Source organism: Glycine max, chromosome 18 (genome assembly GCF_000004515.6).
Source record: "Glycine max cultivar Williams 82 chromosome 18, Glycine_max_v4.0, whole genome shotgun sequence".
NCBI lineage: Eukaryota > Viridiplantae > Streptophyta > Magnoliopsida > Fabales > Fabaceae > Glycine > Glycine max.
This window is the reverse complement of record NC_038254.2, coordinates 44,786,815-44,813,023: the sequence shown is the minus strand read 5'-3', so window position 1 is coordinate 44,813,023 and position 26,209 is coordinate 44,786,815.

Below are 26,209 nucleotides of genomic sequence, written 5' to 3'. Positions count from 1 at the left end.
GAGGTCTACTTAGGAGCTTACTTGAATCATTAAGTAAAATTTATGAAATGCATGTATAGAATGTTTGTATTTTACGTACCTAATTATTTTCAAATGTAGGGCCCATTGCCAGCTGGTTCTTTTGTGTCCTATGAAGGATGTTGTCATTTGGTTATGTTCGTTGCATAAGAAGCCTGATATTCATTTGAAAGTTGCAGTTAACAAGTTAAGTATTATATCATAAGTCATTTAATATATTTTAAACATCGACACATTAATATTTTTGTGTTGGTTTACACATTGATGTTTTTTATTAAGCAATACAATGAAGACATTAAAGAGTAGTTTGGATGGTCATATTGATAAAGTTGCAACGCAGTGGATTGAAATAAAGGCTAGTCATATAATGAATGTTTATTTCCAACTACTGATGTTTGGTAAGTTCGTAATTGTCTAATTCAATCCTTTTTGATATTGAATGTAGAGTCATGTTTAAATCGGTGGGTATGAGTGTGACTATTATGTCATGCATTGGATATTGAACATAGTAAGCGAGGGGTTGAAGAATGATTGGAGCATGGTATATTTACTTTTAACAAAAAATTCATTGTTGACTATCACTTTTTATTCTTTTCGTACATGTAGGTCACTAATTTATATAATTTAAATTTTGTAGTGGTTTGGTGATGGCACGCCATTAGACATTGAGAGCATGACAACAATTCGAAATAAATGGATAACATATTTTTTAAAAGTTAAAAACATATGATGTACATACCTTTAGATGAGATAGGAAGAACCACTGTGGTGTTATAAACAAGTTTGTACAATTATTGACAATTATTTGAGAATTAATATACATATTTCTTTATTTCATTTTTCTCTGCACCATAGCCCTTGGACAACACATTGCTATTGCAATTGCTAGGTGAGTCAATAGGATCAATTATTATTGTGTGACCAAACTGCCCATTTTGCAGGTCATTGTGTAGCTGAGGATGTCGATAGTGTTGATCATAGCCCAATTGACATCAACAAATATAAGGTTTCACAACTACATTCATGTATGTTCATATGAAGCTGTTATTTATAATTTGTGTTTATTACCAAATTTTTAACTAATTAATACTATAAATTATATCTTAACATGTCCTTTCTGCGTCAAAATTACTAATATGCATGGATGGAGCATTGTGTACATGTTTCTAAGTTCAACAAGTGCGCATTATTGGAAAGAGGTACATGTCTATCTTGTGATGTTTTTGTCTCTACTCATGACAATCTCCAAACTACCTTATTTGTTGGGTAAGTTGACTGTGTTCATGTCTTGTATGTCTATTTATCCATATTTACTAGCCTTTTTTTTGTTACTACTACCTTTATCATGTTGAGAAGCTTACTTAAATTTCCCTACTGGAAGGTACAAAGTATTCTTAGGACATAAACAATACTTTGTATCTTTGAATGTTGGTGTTGGAAAGATGCAATGGTATGGATTTCACCAAGAACCTGCTGGTGGTGCTGATATCCTCAATGGTAAGTGATCTTATTGTGTTTGAGATTTGATATCTGTCAGAGCACAAGCTTTGTGGATGTTAAGTATTCTTGGTGCTCCTCTTATAAACAAGGCATAATATTTGAGTGAAAAATGCTAACAACATACCCTTTAAAATATTCTAAAGACTATAAAGTATTATTGTAAGTTTGCACTGGTAATCGAACTTACAATAAAGAGTATTATTAGGAATAACTGTAAGGTATTCTTAGGAAAATACAATAAAGAAAACTCTCTAAAATATCTAAATTTATTAGAAATAATTGTAAGGTAGTGTAAGTTCTTAGGACTCCACACTCGTAATTGAACTAATCAAGGTATCGATAAAAGTTAGATGGTCCAACTTTGGTTGAATACAGTAATTGTGGCATTGGAAATATAGAAATTTGATGAGAAAAAAAGAAGAAACATATCTTTATTTTTTTTCATGATTGCCTATCTTTATCATATGTAACTCTTGAATTCTTTCTACATGGCAGGAAAAAAAGGAAACATTGCTTAAGATAAGGTTATTGATTTGATACATGCCATAGAAAAAGAGGCAATTCTTCGACAAGACATATATGACAGGACGCCAACATTTACATGGGGAAAGGGCCATGTCACCTTGCTTGGTGATTTTATCGATGCCATGCAGCAAAATATGGGCCAAGGAGGATGCATGGCTATTGAGGTATATAATTGATATGTTCTTAAATATTTGTTGTAAGATTAGTATTTAATAAATTCTTGACAACTTAACTTGTACCATACCCAACAACTTACCCTAACAACTTCATGAAGTCTATATATTCCTTTTCATTATTTTTCCTGTCTATTGTTCCCCTCTCAGTGAAATATGAATTTATTTTTGTTCTAACTTCAGCAGTTTCATACATATCCAAACCTAATAAAGTTGTCCAAGTTTTCTGGGCTTCCTAATAATAATGTAGCTTACTACTTCACCTATGTGCATTGGTATATATTAATATGGTTGAGGACATCTCGTGGGGAATTTGTGAAGGCTTTCACTTGTGAACTTAGAAAACTAAAGATGGGTTTCACTGGGGAGTTGGTAACAAGCGTCTTCTCCAAAAAATCATTCTCATGGGTCTCATGAAAACAAAGTGACTCTCTATATGCTGCCTTTGTTCATTAGTATCTACAAATTTACAATAGAAAAAGAATAAATGCATAATACAACTCTCTTACCTCAATTTAAGTTCCAATAATGTTCTCATTGAATATTGCATTAACCAGCTTAATTTGAATTATGGCATGCTAATTTGTGAGGTCATTATTGTGTGGTGATGAATTGAATTTAGTCATTGTAGAGAATGATTCAGCTTCAGTTAAGAGCTCTGAAGTCACGGTTTCACAGTCCGTATATGAGGGCTTGTTGAACGATAAATGAGACACTGAAAGTGAAGAAATTATGGAGAATGTAGCACAGAACAGGCCAAGTTCAAACTCCAAAAAATCATTGAGTGAGGAAGAAGCAATTGTTCTTATTCAATCAACATTTAGAGGCTTCCTGGTTAGCTCACCAAACTTTAATTACATCAATTTTCTTATTCATATGAAAAAACATATCTTAGTCTAAGAAAAAAATGTATTTAAGTTAAGGAAATAGTGAAAAACATATTCATGTGCTTACCTTAATGGTACTAAGTTCGAGGAGTGTATGAGATGAGTGAAAATTGCATCACTGAACACATAATTGAGTGTCAATTTTCACCCTTCCCATTTGTTAATTTCTCCCATGTCCATTACTCAAACCCTTTTAAATTATTAATGAAAAAAATGTCAATGGTTACTTTTTAGAATCTTAGCATATAATGGTATGTTCAATATTCATATGATTCATAATTTGTTCATTAATCATAGCATATAATATGGCTTCAAACCATCAATTCAGGAGAAGAAAAAGTTAGTTTCAAACCACAAACACCAAAGACCAACTTCAAAGCTAGCTAGTTATCAATTCCATGAAGAGCAGACAAAGGTCAGAATCTGTTTACTAGTTCACATGCCATCCAAGTGAAGCATAACAAATTCATGATTATGTCTCAATGATTTTTTACATGAGTAAACTATCATTTCAATTTCCGTTGTTACATTAGTCTCTAAAATTTTTAAAAAATAAAATAAGTTGTTGAAAATGCAATTTTCCAATCACATTAGTCTATAATTCAAAAAAATGTGACTAAAGTAATAATAGTAACATATGTTTAGGCACCAAAATAAAGATTACTTGTATTGCTGACGATGAATGAGGAATATAGTTAAAACTATTTTTCATGATATGGTATATAGGATGACGATGATGATCAATTTTCACATATATGAAAACTATTACATTTTATGCTTTGTTGTTGTTGGAGACAATATTGAAGTGCTTTTGGTTAGGTATCGATAAGCCTTTTCTATATTTAGCATGTAACTACTGGCTTACAGAACAAACTGCCCTGAATGCTTGCATTCTACAATGTCTATTAAGTCAAACACGTCATATAATGAAAGCCGTCGTAGAATGGTACCATTCTATGACGGGTTTAACTTAAAAGCCATCGTAGAATGCAAGCATTCAATGATGTGTTTTACTTAATAGACGTCGTAGAATGCATTCAACGACTTTTAAGTTAAACTCATCGTAGAATGCAAGTATTCTACGTGTTTTACTTAATAGATGTCATAGAATGCTTGCATTTTATGACGCATATTAATAAAACTTGTCTTTGAATTGACTCAGTAGTGGATGACGGTTGTTAGGGGACCATCGTGGAAAGTCAACACTTTCCACGACGCGAGCTTCAAAGACGGTTGGCGACCGTCGTAGAAGCCCATGTTCCACTATCATAGAAACATCATTTTCTAGTAGTGATTATTTCACAAAAGTTTAGAAAAATCTCATGCTAATAAGGAATATTCATAATTGAATAGAATAATATCTATTAATTATTTGTTAAAAGGAAAGTATAGTTATAATTATTAGAATTGGATCTAGATGTGTTATAAAACAATAATATATTAAATGAGTATAATAACAATTCTTGGAATTTGTAAATTTAAGAACATCATAATTATAAAATTTATTTCATAAAATTTTAAAAATCATGTGTTGGTAAAGGATATTCAGAAATAAGTAGAATAATATCTATTAATTATTTGTTAAAAGAAAGTATAATTATAATTCTTATAATTGATCTAAATGTAATATAAAATAATAATATATTAAATTACAAAATACATAAATTGTGTCTATATTTATTTAAATAGAGATTATATTAATAGCAAATGTCTCAGCCCACAACTTCGATTTTTGCTTTCTCTGCAGGTCCTACGAATGGTCTAGACTTTGATGAAGATCCACCTGATGGTAGAGGAACAACATCACAACCACTATCCTTTAAGATATGTGTCTCAAGAAGTATGCCCAGAAGTCTTGCAATGATAGAGTATGAAGATGAAAATCCTTTGAAGCCAAAGGTCCATATTTCAAAATCAGTGTCAAAAGCCTATGCGCACCTTGGAATGAGGCACTGGTGGTCAAGTTACTTGGTAAGAGTATTGGGTTTCACACCATGAAGGAGAGACTTAGTAGAATTTGGAAGCTTTTTGCAGGCTTCGACATCCTTGACATAGGTAATGAGTATTTCATGGTCAGTTTTGACATGGACGTTGATCGCATGAAAGTCATCGAAGATGGTCCATGCTTGATTTTAGACCATTATCTTATAGTGCAGCTTTGGTCACCAAACTTTATTTCACCAACAGCCAAGATAGAAAAAACCTAGGTTTGGATTTGCTTCCTTGGCCTTAATCCAATTTACTATGACAATAGTATCTTGTTGGCACTGGCTTTTGCTATAGGGACTCCAATCAAAGTCGACATCAATACAAAGTATGTGAAAAGAGGTAGATTCACAAGAGTTTGTATCGAGGTTGATTTAACAAAACCCGTTATGGGGCGTGTTTGGATGAAAGTTTATTGGTACCAAGTCCAATACGTAGGCCTGCATCAAATTTGTGGCATATGTAGCTGTTATGGGTATCTCACGATTGAGACGAAAATTGTCGAGACACCACCTGCTCATGCTAACTTGAGCAACGACCAAACTCCCCCCACAATTACGGTGGAGGCAAACACAATGGAGAAAGAAGTGTCGCAATATGAGGAGGGACACAATAATGGTAGTAATAATATCCCAATTAATGTGGAGGAAACAAATATGGGAAACAATATCTCTTTTGATTAAGTTAGAAATAAGGAAAATATGTCATTTTTCATCATGATTCCCCTATTCTGTGTGATTGGATGATAGTTTGCAGAGGGAAATCCAATCAATCTGAGAAAAAATAGAAAGATATCAAATTGAATCATGCCCACTTCAAGGATATCTCAAATAGAAAAGGAAAGAATACCCCAAGGTCAACTCCAACCCATGTGTAACCCAACAACCATGGTACGTCCAAAAACTTAAAAACTAGCCACAGTAAAGATAGCCCTTCATGTGCTAGCATGCTAGCCAAACACAAGGCCTAGAAAAGACCATGAAACCCTTATATGGAAGCTAGTGCAAAATGCAAAGACTATCCCCACTAAGACCACATCTAGTGCCCCAAATACTATCCCAAACACTAACTATCTCTTATACAAGAACCCTAACCTAAACACCCACCCCTAGGACACTGACCTTGGGAGCTATATCCGGTCAACAGTTGACCCAACCCTGGGAATTCTTCATACATCCCTATTCAAGATGATAACATGGACATTGGTACTAGCTTTAGGGTTGATTTTGCTCAAGATGGGCTTATCCCCCAACATGGTGATAAAGACCAAGCAATGGTCACGTAAAGGTTTCCGTCTACTCTATTCCCCTTCAATGTGTATCACGAAATATTTTAATGATTTTTCCATTATTTCATGGAACATTAAGGGAGCTATTAGGCACAATACCAAGCGTCATGTCTAGGATATTATTATAAAGTCTCATCCTTCTTTTTTTTATCTTTGAGACCCATGTTATGTTCAGTAAAATAGAGCAATTCTAGAAGTCTCTAGATTAATAACCTATTTTTATCCAAGAATCTATAGGTCACTTTAGAGGAATCTAGGTCCTTTCTGATAGGAAAGATATCACTTTCACCCTTATTGATTTCATGCCCCGATGTATCTTTTTTCCTGTCAAGAAGCTTAATCTACAATGGAGTTGCTCGACCATCTATGCTTCTCCAACCCTTACTTTGCATATTGATCTATGGGATCATCTCAAAATTTTATTTGATGTTATTCTTGATCCCTGGCTTCTAATGGGGGACTTCAATAAAATCATTCACTCATCAGAGATCCAAAGAGGTAACTTCCACATTGCTCGTGCTCAAATTCTCTCTTCTGTCTTTATTGATTGTGGTCTTATGGACTTGGGTACCATGGGGGGCACCTTTATATGGGGGAGGAATACTTAATGGGGTGGTCATGTTAGGAAGAAGTTAGATAAAGTCATGTCAAATTCTGCTTGGAGAATGGCTTTTCCCAATGCATTAGTAGAAATTTTGCATTGCATAATTCGGACAATAACCCTATTTATCTTCATTGTTGCAAATATGCTACAATGAGAATTTCATATTTTCATTTTTAGGCAGCTTGGCTAGGTCACCCAGATTATGGTGACATTGTCAATAAGGCTTTGCAGGTTACTAAGGAGATGTACTTACTAAACTTCAAGAGGTGAAGGAGCACTATATTATCTTCAATAATGATGTGCTTGGAAATATTTTCAAGAGGAAAAGGAAGATTGAAGCTAGAATCAAAGTTGCCCATCAACAGTTAGATCTTTTTCCTTATTCTAATCTTATCCAATAGGAAAAAGATCTCTAGATGTAGTACAATCAGGTGTTGGACCATGAGGAAATTCTCTGGTTCCAGAAGTCCAAAGAGAATTGGGTTAAACTTGGCAACATAAACACCAAGTGTTTTTCATACTTAGACATTGATTAGAAGAAAGAGAAACAAGGTGACAAGTCTCTTTGTTGATAATATTTGGATTGCTGATGAAATTGTCCTTTAAAGGCAAGCCCTAGCTTTTTTTAAAAATTTGTTTCAATCAACTAATCATTGTGACCCTCAAAGTCTAAAGTTAAACGTTATTCCCACCATTGATCAACAAGTTATTGATGCTCTACAAAGTTAGGTGTTGGTCCGGGAAAGGAAAGAGGTAGTGTTTGCTTTGGATTCTTATATGGCACTAGGGCCAAATGGATTCCAACCTACCTTCTACAAAAAAATTTGGAATATCCTAGAAGAGGATGTTTAGAGTATGGTAAAATAGGCTTTCTTCACAAACACTTTTGTGAGGGGCTTGTTGAAACACTAATAGTTCCCATACCAAAAAAATGAAGCCCCCTTGGCCTTAAAGGACTTTAGATCCATCAGCCTCTACAATGTGTTGTTTAAAGTCATTATTGGAAAGTAGCCTCAATAACTTACGAGGGGGGGGGGGTGAATTAAGTCTTACAAATATCCGACTAACAAGTGTGGAAGCAATGTCTTCCAAGGTTATTTTGATGATGCCAAAGAATCAAGAGTCAAGCAAAATCCAAAGATTCAAGAATCAAGTTTCAAGAATAATCAAGATCAAGATTCAAGACTCAAGATTCAAGAAACAAGGGAAGACTCAATCAAGATAAGTACTAAAAAAATTTTCCAAAACATTAAGTAGCACAAGAAGTTTTCACAAAATCATTACCAAAGAGTTTTACTCTCTGGTAATCGATTACCAGTGTTTTAAAACGTTAAGATTTCAAATTTCAAGAGTTACAACTTGTGTTTAAACATTTTCAAATCATTTTAAACTTGTGTAATCGATTACACTACACTTGTAATCGATTATCAGAGCCTCTAAACGTTTTAATTTTCAAAATTCAAAATGAAGAGTCACATCTGTTGATGTGTAATCAATTACACCTTAATGGTAATCGATTACCAGTGACTTATTTTGAAAAATACATTTCCAAAAGTCACAATTCTTCAAGTGACTTGTTTCTGAAGATTCTTTCGAAAGTCACAACTTTTTTAAGTGACTAGTTTTAAAGAAATTGCCAAGAGTCACAAACTTTGACTTGAGTCATCAAGAGATTATAAATATGTGACCATGGCATGAATTTAAAAAACACAATCTTTCAATATCTTCTTTCATCTCTTTCAACACTTTCAATAGAACTTTCCAATTCATCTCTCTTCATCTTTCTAAAATGTTTTTGTTCAACACTTTCTCTTGCAAGAAAATTTCTTTGTTCAAAAACTTGTGCTATTCATCTTTTTCATTCTCTTCTCCCTTTGCTAAAAGAACAGAAGGACTAACCGCCTGAACTCTTTTGTGTCTCTCTTCTCCCTTACAAAAGATTCAAAGAACTAACCGCCTAAGAATTCTTTTGATTCTTCCCTTCCCCTTAAGCAAAAGATTTCAAAGGACTAACCGCCTGAGATATCTTTTGTTTCCCCTTACAAAGATTTAAAGGACTAACCGCCTGAGAATTCTTTGTCCCAACACATTGGAGGGTACATCCTTTGTGGTTCAAGTAGAGGGTACATCTACTTGGGGATTGTTATACTGAGAACAAGAGAGGGTACATCTCTTGTGGATCAGTTCAAGTGGAGGGTACATCCACTTGGTTATTCAAAGAGAACAAGGGAGGGTACATCCCTTGTGAATCTTTGGCTTGTAAAGGATTTTACAAGGTTGAAAGAAATCACAAGAACCACAGGTTACTTGGGGACTGGATGTAGGCACGGGTTGTTGCCGAACCAATATTAAATTCTTGTGTTTGTCTTCTTCTTCCCTACACTCTTTAATTTCCATTGTGTACTTTTCTTTTACGCTTTACTTTTGTTTAAATTACATAACTTAGTAGTAAAGCCTAAATTAAATCTAGTAACATTAAGAAGGATAAGTTTTTTAATTAGTCAAGGCACATTAATAATTAATTCAACCCCCCCCCCCTTCTTAATTATTCTAAGGCCACTTGATCCAACAACAAGTTTTTTAAATCCTCTCTTTTAAATAATATATGATAGGCTCAAAATGCAGAAGAAGAAGCAACAACTAAATTAATCAATGTTTTTTTTTAAACGTGCAAGACAAAATTAGTTGCAATAAAATAAACAAGATAAGGGAAGAGAGAATTGCAAACTCGTTTTATCTTCGGCCACTTCCCATGCCTACGTCCAGTCCTTAAGCAACCCACTTGAGATTTTTTACTATCTTTGTAAACTCTTTAAACCTTCTGAACACACCTTGGGATTTCTCTCCCTTGTGTTCAGGATTCTCACAAGTCAAGAGACGAACAATCTCTTGATCACAACAATGTTTTTAGAATGTATAAAAGAATTTCTCTCTTTTAGAGATGATAATACAAATTGAAGATCTTAGAAGAATACTCAATTGATTTGCAAGTGTTTGACTAATAGTTGTTTAGAGAGAATTTGACAATTAAGTTTTCTTTTTAAAATTGCTCTCTTACTTTTCGAGGTCAGGCACACATATATATAGGCCCATTGTGCCTTTACAAAATGTTTAGAAGAGATGTGTCTTTTCAAAAAGCTTTTCTAAAAAATTTTCACTAGTAATCGATTACAAGATTCTGGTAATCGATTATACAATTATATTTCTGAAGAGTCATGACTTTTCAAAGGTTTTTTTAAAATCTCTTCACTGGTAATCGATTATAGGATTCTGGTAATCGATTACACATATCAAAATTCAAACAATTTTGTGCCATTAGTCAAAACTATCTTCACAAACTCTCTGGTAATCGATTACACAGTCTAGTAATCGATTACACAGTCTAGTAATCGATTACTAGTTCAAAAATATCTTTTTGAATTGATTTAGCCTTTGATAAAAGAATGTTTGATACTAAAGATGTTGAGGCCAAACTAAAGCAATCAAATTTAAATTCTTTAAACAAACTTACTAAGTTCTTATCTTAGACTTACTTGATCTAGTTCTTTTGACTTGATTCAATTCATGCTCATCAAGTAACCTTTTTTTGCATCATCAAAAACTTGTATACATACATTCACAATCATTTCTAAAGTTATGGTTAATAGACTACAACCTCACTTGGATACTATCATTGTTCCCTTACAAAGTAGCTTTATTCCCAAGAGAGGCACCCCTGATAATGCTATCGTGGCTTAGGAAATTGTTCACCACATGCATAACAAAAAAGGAAAATCTAGCACCCTTTTGTTTAAAATAGATTTTGAGAAAGCCTATGATAGGGTAAATTGGGACTTCTTGAAGCTTACTTTAATTAAGTTTGGCTTCTTGAAAAAGATTACTGAGCTGATTATGAACTGTGTTTCTGCTACTAGTCTCTCTCTTGAGTGGAACAATGAAAATCTCCCTAGCTTCACCCCAAGGAGAGGCCTAAAGCAAGGAGACCTTCTTTCTCCTTATCTTTTCATGTTGTTTATAGAAAAGTTAGCCATCCTCATTAATGAGCTCGTGCATGAAAACAAGTGGCAATCACTTTCAATTAAAAACAATGGTCCTAGAGTGAGCCATTTTTTCTTTGTTGATGATTGCCTCTTGTTCAGCAAAGCCTGTGCATCCCAAGTTGAGTTGGTCAAGGAGGTGCTTGAGAGATTCTGTGTGGCCTCAGGTTTAAAAGTAAGTGTTGATAAATCCAGATTTTATGCGTCCAAGAACGTGTCCAATACAAAGAGGTGTCATTTTTCCAACATTATTAATTTCCAATACACCTCTAATCCAGGCAAATACCTAGGGTTCCCTATCTTCACAAGTTGTGTCACTAAGAGGGAATTCAACTTCATTTTGGATCACATTCAAGGAAAATTGCGCGGATGGAAGTCCAAGCTTCTCAACAGGGCTGGTAGAATGACCTTATCCCAATCAGTGTTGGCATCCATCCCCTCATATGTCATGAACAACTATCTTCTTCCTAGGTACTTGTGAAGCTATTGATACTTTGGTAAAGAAGTTCATTTGGGGTAGCAACTCCTCTACTATTCACCCGATTAAGCAATTGTCTCCTCCGTTCCATTCTTTTGCGACAATTTTGGGATCAATTTAATTGTTCTTGGCCCTCCAATGGGAAGTCCGCATCATACACACTTTGAAGGAAGCCAATGCCAGCGCTGATACTATTGCAAAGAAGGGAGCTTTCATTAATGTTCCTTTAGTCACATTAGGAAATTGTCCTTCTAATGTTTTGGCTTGTGTCACTGCTGAGGCACTTGTGTAGTTTTTGTCCTTTTCCTTTCTCTACTAATAAATAAAAAATATTAATAGCAAATTTAATCGCTAATTATAAACAAGTATAAGTATAATAATAATTCTTAGAATTTGTAGATTTAAATTTGTAAATTTTCTATCAATCACTAATTATAAACAACATTATATTTGTAAATATTTATTGTGATTGATTATGTATAAATTTAGTTGGAAAAAAAAAACCTACATTATTTAAACTTCTAACCTGCTTTACTCAAAGAATTCACTTTAAAGGATATCCAAATCATAGAACAATAAAGGGCGAATGACCTATTTGTCCTTTATCTTATTTTTTATGTTTTATTTTTTAAGAAGTTCATTTTGATCATTTATCTTGTTAAATTGATTCAAAGTAGTCTTTTTGTCCATCTATAGTTAACGCCATTAACAAGATAAAGATATTGACGATTAAAAAGCACAAAAATATATCACTTTTTCCTATCCTCCGTCTACTCCCTCCCTACTCTCTCTTCAGCCCACTTGAGATCGCAATAAAAGCGGATAACAAAGACCAAATAACAAATTGCAACAATTTTTTTTCACTGTAGAAAAGTTATCGTTGAAGAAGGTTGGATTTGATACAAGTTGTAGCAAACTACAACCACAACATTACAAAAGATTAATAAAAGCACCCTTTAGAAAAAGATCAGACATTTCAACACTATCATAGACCTTCAAATACACTAACCAAACAAACTATGAATACCCCCAACAGTGTGAGCAAACGCACCAGCCAAACCCAATATGTCCATGTTAGGATCTAAATGTGACAACCTCTACCCTGACATACATATAAATAAATTAAACATATAAAAATACTGAAAACAAATTTATGTGGGTAAAAAGTTCTCATTCATTTCACTATTACCGAATAAAACTTATTAAAAACATATCCGGCTCAAAACAAGGCCGCCAAAGTTTACAAAAGAAATTTTGTTGTATCAGTGAGGTAAAATAAAATAGAATAACATCATGCAATTAAAATAAAAACTCATCCTCAATGTCACATTCTATCAGAGCATTGTGTCCCAAGATCCTCTAGCACGAGGTTTTTAAAGTCATCCACCTAGTCATATGCTCCCACGAACACAAGGTTCGAGATCATCAAAGGATCCAAACACAAATAACACACAGTGAGTAAGTTATCACATTTCTAAAAAAATATACAAATAAACAAAGACGTAATCAAAATAAACTATGAAAGTAGTTATAGCATAGCTTAGCTTAATACAATCCACGTCACTTCACCACTTTATCATTTAAAATTTATTTTTCAATCACCAATCACATTACACATGAATTACACACTCAGGTCAAGATGTAATAACACTCATCAATTTCATAATAAACAACTAGCAAGCATTATGCAACAATTATACTAAGACTCAAGCCTATATGCAATGTGGTACCATGTCAATGAAAAACCACACTGGGGTGCTTAGGAGTACATAACAAGACACACCACACAATGGGTATGTCAAGTCACTCTCACTAAGTAAAATCATAAGGTGACCAGTCAGGGTCACTCTATTTTGAGAGAATGCTCCAACCATATGGGATCAACATAGGCTTAAAGGAGCGCTCAAACTGAGTGTCTTTACCTCCAAGGCCTAAACTCCGAAGAATACGTTAGGGCCTAACCTTCATGATTCAGGTCCAACCCCTGAAATAATTTTTGCACGAAGACATTGCTCATGAATTATAAAATACCCACGACCTCACACTCGTGTTTCTAACACATTTAAGACATTGTGCTACAATTTAACACTTTAGGTTCCTAACTAGGAATCCTACATTTTCCCTTTTACATTGCGCATAAACACTTTTCTCAAGGTAAAGACCAGTCGGGTTATTGTATAATTCACAGCTCACAACACAAGTATTGTCACATCAAGTGTTAACCACACACTTATTCACAACCAAATCTCATGTCCACAATTTAACCTCTCATAATTGTTATACAAGTGACCTCAATAACTTAAGAGGGGGGGTGAATTAAGTTTAAAAAATTTCTCCTAAAATTTTTTAATTCTCTCTTTAAAAGGAATATGCAGACTTAATATGCAAAAAAAGAAGTAATGTACAATTTACTTGATGCTTCTTTAAATATGCAAAGTAAAATTAAACTGCAATAAATTAAAAGAGTTTAGGGAAGAGAGAATTGCAAACTCAGTTTTATACTAGTTTGGCCATGCCCTGTGCCTACATCCAGTCCTCAAGTAATCTACTTGAGATTTCCACTAACTTGTAAATCCCTTTACCATTTATGAACCATCGAGAGATACCCTTCCCTTTTCAGAGAACTTTACAAATCAAGAGACTCATTGCTTCTTGATTAACAATAGTTTGCTTTGAAGTACAGAATAATGTTTTTCACTCTTTTAGAGAAGAATGATACAACTTGAAGAACTTATAAGAATCCTTAATGACTTTGCAAGTGTTTGGTCAAAGGCTTTCTTGTGAGAGGATAAGACAATGAATGTTCTGAAAAACTCTGAAGAATTTCGAATACAAGTCACATATTTATAGGCCTTTGGTAACCTTTCAAAAAACTTGTGAAGAGTTGTGACTTTTTAGAGTTATTTTCAAAATTTCCTCACTGGTAATCGATTACAGATATGTGGTAATTGATTACACAGTTAATTTTGATGAGTTATGCCTTTTCAATTTGAATTTCAAAATTTTTCGTTACCGATTACAGCTTTTAAAATTCAAATTCAAACTTTCTGAAAGCTTGTTCAAAAACATTTTTGCTTCTGGTAATCGATTACAGCCTCTGGTAATCGATTACCAGAGAGAAAAACATATTTTTCAAAATGAAATATTTACTTAAAAACTTTATAAGATATTTGAAAGCTTAACTTTTAAGGCCAAACCTTTGCAACCTCTTTAAGATATTTTTTTAACATATAAAGGACTATTTGTAAGTCGTTTCTCTTGATTTCTTGATCTTGACTTGAATCAACGTTTGAATAGCTTTTAATCTTTTGGCATCATCAAAATCTTCATATAGCATATGCACTTACAATAATTTCATAATCCATCATCACATGTTTACATGTATCTCACCAATTAACACATGTTCTACCTTGCACTTATACTTAATCTCAATAACAATATTATAATCTCAAAGCAACATGTTATCCCACAATTCATCACATATTCAATTTATCACTTATACACAATTTCAATCATAATTTCATGATCCCAATATAACTATTTATCATGCTAATCTTATCCAAAACACAAAAAAATTATACAAAAATGTTTTTCACAACACGGGGAGTAAAACCCCTCAAACAATTTCACATAATCATACAGAAAGAATTACAATACAATTAACGTCCCAAAATAAACCCCAATTTGATCTTCTAAGGACCCCTACACATGTTCATTCTAATCCCAATTATGATAAACTCATTCCTTACCTCTAAGCGGGCTCACGTGTATAGTTCGATAGTTTTAGCGGCGTCTCTAGCAGTCCCCTACTATTCCTCAAGTTTTTCCTTTGTTTGCTTTGTTAGGGTTTTCAAGCGTTAGAGAGAAGGAGAAGAGATTGTAGCCTCCATTTTGTGGAAGCAATGCCTTCCAAGATTATTTTGATGATGCCAAAGAATCAAGAGTTAAGCAAGATCCAAAGAATCAGGAGTCAAAAAGCTTCAACAATCAAGTTTCAAGATTCAAGAATCAAGAGAAGACTTAATCAAGATAAGTACTAAAAAACGTTTTTCAAAACATTGAGTAGCACAAGAATTTTTCACAAAATCTTTTACCAAAGAGTTTTACTCTCTGGTAATTGATTACCAGAAGGTAGTAATCAATTACCAGTAGCCAACATTGTTTTTCAAACTGATTTACAAAGTTGTAATCGACTACCATAATCATGTAATCGATTACCAATGTTTTAAAACGTTTAAGATTTCAAATTTCAAGAGTCACAACTAGTGATAAAACATTTTCAAATCATTTTAAACTTGTGTAATCGATTACACAATACTTGTAATCGATTACCAGAGTTTCTAAACGTTTTGATTTTCAAATTTAAACATGAAGAGTCACATCTGTTGATGTGTACTCGATCACACCTTGATGGTAATCCATTACCAGTGACTGATTTCGAAAAATAAATTTCCAAAAGTCACAATTCTTAAAGTGACTTGTTTCTGAAGATTTTTTCAAAAGTCACAAGTGACTAGTTTTCAAAAGAGTCACAATTTTAAAAGGTGACTAGTTTTAAATAAATTGTCAAGAGTCACAAACTTTAACATGAGTCATCAAATGATTATAAATATGTGGCCATGGCATGAATTTCAATAACATTTTTTTTATAGAACTTTCTGATTCATTTCTCTTCATCTTTCTAAGAGTTTTTGTTCAATACTTTCTCTTTCAAGAAAAGTTCATTGACAAAAAACTTGTGCTACTCTTCTTCTTCATTCACTTCTCCCTCTTGCCAAAAGAATCGAAGGACTAATCGCCTAAGTTCTTTTGTGTCTCCCTTCTCCCTCTTCCAAGAGAATTCAAAGGACTAATCGCCTAAGTTCTTTGTTTCCTGAAGGAAACTCCATCCATAGGCCACCTATCTTTAATGGTGAGGGTTACCACTATTGGAAAACCCAAATGCAAATCTTTATTGAAGCCATAGATTTAAACATTTGGGAAGCAATAGAAATAGGACCTTATGTACCCATCATAGTAGATGCAAGCACTAGCACAACAACAGAAAAACCTAAAGATAAATGGACTGAAGAAGATAGAAGAAGAATCCAATATAATCTTAAAGCCAAAAACAATATTACTTCTGCCCTATGAATAGATGAATATTTTAGAGTTTCAAACTGTCTAAATGCAAAGGAGATGTGGGATACACTATAACTCACACATGAAGGCACCACTGATGTTAAGAGATCTGGGATTAATACATTGACCCATGAATATGAACTCTTTAGGATGAACACAAATGAGAACATCCAAAGCATGCAGAAAAGATTCACACACATAGTAAACCACCTTGCCTCCTTAGGAAAAACCTTTCCAAATGAAGATTTAATCAATAAATTTTTGAGATGCTTAAGTAGGGAATGGCAGCCCAAGGTAACTGCCATTTCTGAAAGTAAAGATCTTTCCTCTATGTCTCTTGCCACTCTTTTTGGCAAATTGCAGGAACATGTAATGGAAATTCAACGTCTCAACCAAAATGAAGAGACCAACAAAAGGAAAAGAAGCATAGCACTCAAAGCCTCCTCCTCAATGCAAGAAGAAGAAGAAGAAGAAGAAGAAGAAGAAGAAGAAGAAGAAGAAGAATCTGATGATGAAGAGGACTTCTCACTCTTTGTGAAGAAGTTTCATAAATTCCTTAAAAATAGAAGAATGGAGAGAAGCCATAACTTCAACAATGGGAAGAGATCTCAAGAAGTTTCTCCAACACTTAAATGCTATAAGTGTAATCAACCCGGTCACATAAAGGCAAACTGCCCCTCAAATGCGTCAGGGCCCGAGAAGAATGAGAAGAAAAGCTATAAAGAAAGAAGATCCAAGAAGGCGTATATTGCTTGGGATGACAATGACTCATCCGATGGTTCGGAGAAGGAGATCAACTTTCTATCCAAGGACTATGAAAGTGATGATAACATCTCTCGAGAAGTTTAAGCAAGAAAAACAAAAGTCTGACTTCCATCTTTAAAGATCTAAGCACTTGAATCATGAAAAAGGTAACATAAAAAATCATTGTCTTTTAAATTAAGTTGGTTGAAATTTTTTATTTCATTTAACTTGTTTATATGATGACTAACAAAATTTTATTTGTTTGTCTTGTTTGATTGCTATAATGAGTTTGTGCTCATATGTTTAGTTGAGTTATCTTCCTTTCTCAAAATATGAAGCTTATAATTAAAATAAATCTAAATGGTTGTTGATGCCATGATCTATATCTTTCAATTGTTGTATGATTACTTGTATGATATGTTTAGAAGTATTTGATTGATTGCTCATGTTTTTCCAAAACCATTATATTATATAAAATTATTTTTGATATATTAAAACTTTCTATGTTCATCTTGGTAAGTGTTGATTTTTTGTTGTTTTAGAAGAAGTGTCTAGTAATCGATTACCTTCTCATGTAATCGATTACAGGCAGTTAGGCTAAGTGTAATCGATTACAACATTCCTGTAATCGATTACAGAGCGTCTGTGTCTATAAATTTGAAATTTTAGAAACCACGAGAACACGATTTCTGCAGCAACTCGACCCCAAAATCCCTAAAACTTCATAACTCGATTTCTCCCTCAATTCTCAACCAAATCACGTCCCACAAAGCCCAAAATTCATCATTTCTCATTCTCTTTCATCTCCACCGATTAAAACTTCCAAAAACACCTCCAAATGGCATAATCATCGAAGAAGCGAAAGGGGGTTGCGATTTCATCTGCAGTTACCGGAACTCGAAACCACGGAACACCCAAAGCACAGACATCTCAAATTCCTCCCTCCATATCATCTCCTACATTGTTTTCCTCGGAAGAACAACGTATCCGGTACAATTCTCTTTTCTCTTCTCGTTCCATTATCGATCCTAAGTTCATAGACTTAGCTTTCTTTGATGATGAAGTGTTTGATTGCTTTCAAGCATTTCAAAATTCTGGTTTAATTCAGTTTATCTCCATGAAACTTCCTTTTTACCCTGAATTGGTTAAAGCCTTCTATTCTAACTTGGAAATTCAAGAAGATTCCTTGATTTCCGAAGTTTATGGGATTAAGATGGTCATAGACCAGTCCCTTTTCTTTGAACTCACTCAATTATCCAGTGACGGTGTACCATTTGAGGGTACACTTGATGATGAGTGGAAGTTTGATTTTTCTGTGGCTGATGCCCGCCAGATGGTTTGCACCAACCAAGCGGATATGACCGGATGGCTTATTGCCAGTTCATTGGCATTCGAATGCTGCATCATGCACTACTTGATTGTGCACATCCTACTCCCTAGATCTTCCAACCTTGCATAGGTTTCTGAGGAAGATTTGATAATCATGTGGGTTTTCTTAACCGGTCGTCAAATTGACTGGGCCCATCTTATGAGATATCGCATGCATAAGGCATCGCGATCAAATGCTCCACTCCCATATCCCCATCTGATTACCTTGTTTCTACAACATTTTAATGTCCCTCTTGACTCTGAGCCCTTTGTCAAAGTCAAGAGATCCTTCTCTATCGGTGCAAATGTAGTCTCTTCCTTCGGATACCGCAAAGAGAGGGATGGCTCTTGGGTGAAGAAGGATGCTCCAGTACAGGCCGCTGGAGACCGTTCTCCATCACCACATTCTCAGAGAGATGACTCTTCATCTCTTATGCACAACATTCTTGACAGACTGGATGGACTCCACACCTTTGTTGGAGAGTGCTTTGACTCGCTGGACAGCCGTATTGATGCCATGGATGCATGATTTGCAGGGATGGATACACGTATCACCAAGCTTGAGGAGGATGTTAGTTTTGTTCGTCAGTGCTTTGACCTTCCACCACCATCCTCATAGACTTAGATTATTATATTTTGTTTCTGAAGCCTTGTATTTGGATATATTTTTATGACATTTGAACACTTAGTATTTCTTTTAATATTTGCATAGTATGACTGAACATGATGATTATATTTACTTGCTTTTGGTTGTTTATGGTTATGTGTGTTAAACTTAAATATTTTTGATGATATATATGCCTAGTGGTATGTACTTACATTTGGTATTGTGTTGTATGTATGTTTTCGAATTATTCATGTATGTTTTATTTTATGCACTTTTGCCTTTTTGATGTTGCCAAAAGGGGAGAGAAATGAGTATTTTAGAAATCAAGATATTATATTTTCAAAACTTTAAAATTAAGCATAAATTCAAAAAGAAAGGGGGAGAAAGAGATGAGTGAACGATAGAACAAAACTTGTATGTATTCTCTTGATTTCAGGATTGTCATCATCAAAAAGGGAGAGATTGTGGAAGCAATGCCTTCCAATGATTATTTTGATGATGCCAAGGAATCAAGAGTTAAGCAAGTTCCAAAGAATTAGGAGTCAAAAAGCTTCAACAATCAAGTTTCAAGATTCAAGAACAATCAAGTTTCAAGATTCAAGATTCAAGAACAATCAAGTCTCAAGAACAATCAAGATCAAGATTCAAGACTCAAGATTCAAGAATCAAGAGAAGACTCAATCAAGATAAGTACTAAAAAAAAGTTTTTCAAAACATTGAGTAGCAGAAGAATTTTTCACAAAATCTTTTACCAAAAAGTTTTACTCTCTGGTAATCGATTACCAGAAGGTAGTAATCAATTACCAGTAGCCAACATTGTTTTTCAAACTGATTTACAAAGTTGTAATCGATTACCATAATCATGTAATCGATTACCAATGTTTTAAAACGTTAAGATTTGAAATTTCAAGAGTCACAACTAGTGATAAAACATTTTCAAATCATTTTAAACTTGTGTAATCGATTACACAATACTTGTAATCGATTACCTGAGTTTCTAAACATTTTGATTTTCAAATTTAAACATGAAGAGTCACATCTGTTGATGTGTAATCGATTACACCTTGATGGTAATCGATTACCAGTGACTGATTTTGAAAAATAAATTTCCAAAAGTCATAATTCTTAAAGTGACTTGTTTCTGAAGATTTTTTCAAAAGTCATAAGTGACTAGTTTTGAAGAAATTGCCAAGAGTCACAAACTTTGACGTGAGTCATCAAATGATTATAAATATGTGACCATGACATGAATTTCAATAACGCTTTTTTACAGAACTTTCTGATTCATTTCTCTTCATCTTTCTAAGAGTTTTTGTTCAATACTTTCTCTTTCAATAAAAGTTCATTGACCAAAAACTTGTGTTACTCTTCTTCTTCATTCACTTCTCCCTTTTGCCAAAAGAATCGAAGGACTAATTGCCTGAGTTCTTTTGTGTCTCCCTTCTCCCTCTTCCAATAGAATTCAAAGGACTAACCGCCTAAGAATTCTTTTGATTCTTCCCTTCCCCTTAAACAAAAGATTTCAAAGGACTAACCGCCTAAGATATCTTTTGTTTCCCCTTACAAAGATTCAAAGGACTAACCGCCTGAGAATTCTTTGTCCTAACACATTGGAGGGTACATCCTTTGTGGTACAAGTAGATGGCACATATACTTGGGTTGTTATACTGAGAACAAGAGAGGGTACATCTCTTGTGGATCAGTTCAAGTGGAGGGTACATCCACTTGGTTGTTCAAAGAGAACAAGGGAGGGTACATCCCTTGTGGATCTTTGGCTTGTAAAGGATTTTTCAAGGTTGAAAGAAATCTCAAGAACCGTTGGTTGCTTGGGGACTGGATGTAGGCACGGGTTGTTGCCGAACCAGTATAAATATTGTGTTTGTCTTCTTCTTCCCTACACTCTTTAATTTCTATTGTATACTTTTAATTGCCGCTTTTACTTTTGGATAAGTTTATGTTTCTGTTCTTTACTTTCTTAACTTGGTAGTAAAAGCCTAGTTGAATCTAGTAACATTAAGAAGGATAAATATTTAATTAGTCACGACACATTAATAATTAATTCAACCCCCCCCCTTCTTAATTATTCTGAGGCCACTTAATCCAACACATTTTACTGTCAACGTGCGAGACTAATTTCTCTCTGCAAAAACATTTTTTTCGCAAATCCCAACAGCGAGACTATGCAAAAATGAGTTCTGAAGGTGATATCCAAATTTCATGATGATCCAACGGTTGAAGAGTCCAGGATTGTAGTTTTACTGAGACTATTTTTGGGTCTCTACGGGATAAGAGAAAGCTACGATGCGAAAGACATTTCTCTTACCTCAAACATTGCGGTGTCCAAATTTTATGACGATCCAACAGTTAACGAGTCTGGGATCGTCATTTAACTAGACAGGTTTAGGTGTTTGCGGGAAAAGAGAGGGTATTGGAAGAGGAAAAAGGAAAAAACCAAATTGAGATTCACTCCAGGAAAAACTGACCTAACGCGTCTCTATTTATCACTAGGGTATTCACAGTCCATTATTTATTGTATTTTTTTTATTTTATAAACAAGAACTCTATTTTATTTCCTATCAAATGAATAAATAAAATATCTTTTTTATTTTCTTTCAAACCATCATTTTAATTAATAAAATTATTTCTCCTTATTGATTTAATTATAAAATCCTCATCATTTTTCTAAAACTATTTATTTTTAAAGAAAAAAACAAAATTAATTTATTTTATAAAAAATGAGGCGTTACACTAAATACCAAGCACACATTGCAACAATAATCTATCAAATTTCACATAAATTTTCACTCTAGTCCCGAATCCCAAATAAACCAAAACAAAAATCAAGAACACAAGACTATCAGAACAAGTGTAGAAAAACAATAGAAGAAATATTGAAACAGCACAGCATCACCACGTTGGAGGCGGCAACTTCCCTCATTTGCCACCACACAGTCACCATCCAAAAAAATGGGGGGGGGGGGGGGGGGGGGGGAAAAAGCCTTTGGTGTTTTTAGAGCAAAAATGGGAGAAGTGCGAGCGAGAACAATGAGTGGAGAGAAAAAAACATTAACAACATTAATCTTTAACTTAACGAAAGTGTGAATGTATAAATACAATTTTTTGATGATGCCAAAGTATAATTAAACAAGATTGTTTCAAGAAACATTCAAGGTTAAGCAAACAGAGATTGCTTCAAGATTAAATCAAGAAGAAGAAAACAAAGATCAAGAAGAAAGCTAAGTCTTAGTATATCTTTGTTAAAAGAGTCTCTTAGTGATTGTAAAGGTTTGGCCTCACAACATAGTTTTTAAATTGATTATAAAAAGGTTTTAGAATATTTTTAACATTTTCTGAAAAATACATTTTTTCACTGGTAATCAATTACCAGACATTGTAATTAATTACCAGAAGTAAAATTATTTTAAAAAGCTTTTTCAGAAATTTCAAATTTCAAATTTCAAATTTCAATTTACAATTTTCAATTTGAAATTTGTAAATGTGAATGTATGAAAACAGGTTTTTGATGATGCCAAAGTATAATCAAACAAGATTGCTTCAAGAAACATTCAAGGTTAAGCAAACAGAGATTGCTTTAAGACTAAATCAAGACCAAGAAAACAAAAATCAAGAAGAAAGCTAAGTCATACTCTATATTTGTTAAAAGAGTCACTTAGTGATTGCAAAGGTTTGGCCTCACAACATAGTTTTTAAATTGATTATAAAAAGGTTTTAGAATATTTTTAACATTTTTTGAAAAAGACATTTTTTCACTAGTAATCGATTATCAGACATTGTAATTGATTACCAAAAGTAAAATTATTTTAAAAATCTTTTTCAGAAATTTTAAAATTTGAAATTTGAAATTTGAAAGTTGAAAATTGAAATTGAAATTTGAAATTTGAAATTTGAAATTCGAAATTTGAAAATTTAAAATTTGAAATTTGAAATTTGAAAATTTAAAATTTGAAATTTGAAATTTGAAAATTTCAAAAAATCTTTTTGAAAAGACACATCTCTTCAAACCATTTTGAAAAGGCACGATAGGTCTATATATATGTGTCTGACTTAAAAAAAAAACAAGAGATTTTAATAAAAGAACTTAATTACCAAATGCTCTCTCAACAACTATTGGACAAACACTTGTAAATCTATTGAGAATTCTTCTAGGATCTTCAATTTGTATCATCTACTCTAAAGGAGAAGAATCTTTCTATTCATCTCTTAAACTCAGTTGTAATCAAGAGATTGGTTGTCTCTTGGATTGTGAGAATCTTGAACACAAGGGTGGGGGATCCCAAGGTGTGTTCAAAGTCTGTAAAGGATTTACAGAGATAGTGGAAAATCTCAAGTGGAATGCTTGAGGACTAGACGTAGGCATGGGAAGTGGTCGAACCAATATAAATTGAGTTTGCATTTCTCTCTTCCCTTATCTCATTTATTTTATTGCAATCAATTTTGTCTTGCACGTTTAAAGAACATCGATTAAATTGATTATTGCTTCTTATTCTACATTCTGAGTCTATCATTTAAAAGGGGGTTAAAGTTTGTTAGTGGGAAAATTTTAAAACTTAATTCACCCCCTCTTAAGTTATTGAGGCCACTTGTCCAACAAGTGGTATCAGAGCTTGATTCTTGTATAAAGTTTAGAAACTTCAAGAATAATTATGGTCTCATCAAACTTTCTATTTCCTGAAGGAAACTCCATTAATAGGCCTCCTATATTTAATGATGTGGGTTATCATTACTGGAAAACCCGTATGCAAATCTTCACAGAGGCTATAGATTTAAACATCTGTAAAGCCATTGAAATTGGTCCCTACATCCCTACAATGGTAGTAGGCAATGAAACTATAGAAAAACCCAGGGAACAATTGGATGAAGAAAAAAAAAGAAAGGTACAATATAACTTAAAGGCCAAAAACATAATTACCTCTGCATTAGGCATGGATGAATACTTTAAAGTATCAAATTGTAAGAATGCAAAAGAGATGTGGGATACATTACAAGTAACCCATGAAGGAACAACTGATTTAAAGAGATCTAGAATAAACACCCTAACTCATGAATATGAACTTTTTAGAATGAATCAAAATGAGACCATACATGATATGCAAAAGAGATTCACACATATAGTAAATCATCTTGCATCATTAGGAAAGATATTTCCTAATGAGGATCTCATTAATAAAGTTCTAAGATGTTTAAGCAGGGAATGACAACCAAAGGTAACTGTAATTGTAGAATCAAGAGATCTCACTAACATGTCTCTTGCAACTCTTTTTGGAAAGCTTCAAGACCACAAATAGAACTTATGAGACTAAATCAACATGAAGAAAATGACAAGAAAAAGAAAGGAATTGCACTTAAAGCCTCATCTTCTTCTATTCATGAGGAAAATGACAAAGAAGATTCAAATGAAAAGAACTTAGAAGAAGATGATGATTTCAGTCTCTTTGTGAAGAGATTCAATAAATTTCTTAGAAACAAAGGAAATCAAAGGAGATCAAACTTCAATCCAAAGAAGAAAGGAGAAGATTCCTCCTTAGTTCCAAAATGCTATGAATGCGATCAACCTGGGTACTTGAGATTTGATTGTCCTGTCTTTAAAAGAAGAATGAAAAATCCAACAAGAAAAATTCAAAGGTAAGAAAGAAAAGAAAGCATACATCACTTGAAACGATAATGACATGGATTCGTCAAGTGATTCAGAAAATGAAATCATAAATCTGGGTCTCATGGCCAAAGACTATGAAAGCGGAGAAGAACAAAGTTGATACATTGATAGTGGTTGCTCCAAACACATGGCGGGAGATGCATCAAAGTTTATTCATATTTCTCCCAAAAATAATGAACATGTGACCTATAGAGACAGCAACAAAGGTAAAATTCTTGGAGTTGGAAAAGTAGGTACAAATCGTTTTACCTCTGTAGAAAATGTTTTACTTGTTGATGGTCTTAAGCATAGTTTACTAAGTATTCATCAATTATGTGATAAAGGCTTTTTGGTATCATTTGATTCTCATAATTGCTTTTGATGAGACTAACTCTTTTTAAGCCAAGAAATGGTACTTTGAACGGTATGACATGCTTTGCTCTATTAATTCATTATAAATTGTTGAATATTTTTCTTCTCTCTGCTCATTATAAGGGGATTATTATGAGACAGTTTTTTATATGAAATCTATGAAATCTTCAACTATTTCATGTAAGCAATGATTGCAAAATCAAGGGGGAGTGAACTACACAAATAGATATTCTTCTTACTCCTAACCTATAGATGGTTGTCATCATCAAAAAGAGAAAGAATGTGAATCATGCCGGTTTCGATGATGCCAAAAAGAATTTATTTGATAATGTTTATCATCATAAAAAAGGAGGACAATGTGAATCATGCTTTGATGATGTCAAAAAGAATTTACTTAATAATAATTGTCATTATAAAAAAAAAATGGGAGAATGAATGTATGAATACAAGTTCAAGTTTATTTTTTATGATGTCAAAGTATAATCAAACAAGATTACTTCAAGAAGCATATTCAAGGTTAAGTAAACAGAGATCCCTTCCAAGACCAAGAAAACAAAAATCAAGAAGAAAGCTAAATCTTAGTCTATCTTGAAAGTCTTTTAGTGATTGCAAAGATTTGACCTCACAACAGTTTTTAAATTAATTATAAAAAGTTTTAGAATATTTTTAACATTTTATGAAAAAAAAAACATTTTTTCATAGGTAATTGGTTACCAGACATTGTAATTGATTACCAGATGTAAAATCATTTTAAAAAACTTTTTCAAAAAATTTGAAATTTGAAAATTGAAAATTGAAAATTAAAATTCAAAATTCAAAATTTCAAATTTGAAATTTAAAAATTTCAG